We start from the raw sequence: 1,756 nt of genomic DNA, 5'->3' as shown, positions 1-1,756 counted from the left end.
GTTTAAGGAACCTCCATACTGTTCTCCATAGTGGCTGTATCAATTTACATTCCCACCAGTAGTGCAAGAGGGTTCCCTTTTCTCCACACCCTCTCCAGCATTTATTGTTTGTAGATTTTTTGATGATGACCATTCTGACCGGTGTGAGATGATATCTCATTGTAGTTTTGATTTGCATTTCTCTAATGATTAATGCTGTTGAGCATTCTTTCATGTGTTTGTTGGCATTCACTTTTTAACAGCTTTTGTGTTGCCCTCCCTTTTGCTCACCCTCCCTGGACCTCCTCCCAGCTCCTGCCGCCCACCTGCTTTGTTTTGTGACTTCTTCTTGGCTGAGCTAGAGGAGGTGCCTCTGACAGGGTCTGTGGTGGACTCAGTTACGGAAAACATGGCCTGAGTCACGAGATGAGTGATTGCCGTGTCCCTCCCGCCTGTTACGAGAGCTGTCACGAAGATGCTTCCAGAGCGCACACACAATTTTGTTATTTGATTGTGGTTACTGAAACGATGAAATTGGAACTTAGGAGCACAACATGTAGGCAGCACCATAATTAGCCCTTTGGAAGGTGAAGGATCACTTTAAAATAAAAGAAAATAGCTTTACTCCCACAATGAAATGGCTGCAATTTTCCAGCTAATGCAGAACCTGCAGTATTTCTGTAATCATGTCCCCTAGGTCTTCTATTCACAGTAATTTCTTCCTTTCTTTTTCTCTCTCTTCTCTCTCTTTTTTTTTTCCTTCTAAATGAATTCCCTTTGGTACCAAGAAGACTAAATAATATTATTTGCAAACAGGAGGCAAAAGCTCTTCCCCCACATGATGAATGCATTTTATTTTGAAGGGTAAAAAATAAAAGGCCAATTAATTAAGTTCTTAACCTAGTAGAGCTGTGCTGTCTAAGACTTGGTCTTATTTCTTCATCTAAGGGCAGGTGTCCCAAACAAAGAAAGGTGGTTTCCTGGAGGTGACTGACAGCTGTGACAAATCACAGGCAGGATGAGGCAGCGAGGGTGCTGGGACCAGGCGACCTGGCCCCTGCCCCAGACCAGACCTTGAGACCCTCGCCTCGCATCTCTGTGCCTCAATTTCATCACCTGTAAGATGCCTAAAACTCCCTGCCTTGCAGGCCTGTGGCAAGCATGTGAAAGTGCCTAGCACAGTGCCTGAATCACAGTCAGGACCCCACAATAGTAATGATTCCTTTTAGCCTGTGGCCATTGAGTGAATGAACATTTAACACAGAGAGAGCCTGAGCCGGTGATGACTCATCACCTTTAGAAGACTTACTGCTCCGGGAGTCTAGAAGGTGACCAAGTGAAAATCTTTTGATTTTCTCAAAGCAGCATTTTGAGGAGTTTCGCAGCAAGCAATCCTGCAAGACAGGTGCCGTTTTACACTTGAGAAGACGGAGGTTCAGCAACTTGCCCAAGGCCACACATCTTGTAAGTGGCAGAGCCAAGCCATCGATCCCATTCTATCTGACGCCAGAGTCTAGGCTCATTTCTCTGCAGCTTTGCTCAGATCCTGTCCTGGTTCTACTGTGTACTAATTTTTCATCTGCAAAATGGGCACATCGCTTGTGAAAGCGGTCAAGCATGGCCTTTGTTATCAGACAGACCTGAATTCAAACTCCAGACCTCCCGTCCCCCAGCTGTATGACTTTAGGAAAGAAACTTAACATTCCTGGGTTCCATCTGTAATATAAGAACCCTAACAGAACCTGGCTCATAATGCTGAGGACATAAATGAGACAGT

The sequence above is a fragment of the Physeter macrocephalus genome, chromosome 1 (assembly GCF_002837175.3).
Source record: "Physeter macrocephalus isolate SW-GA chromosome 1, ASM283717v5, whole genome shotgun sequence".
NCBI classification, from domain to species: domain Eukaryota; kingdom Metazoa; phylum Chordata; class Mammalia; order Artiodactyla; family Physeteridae; genus Physeter; species Physeter macrocephalus.
This window is presented reverse-complemented; position numbering follows the sequence as displayed.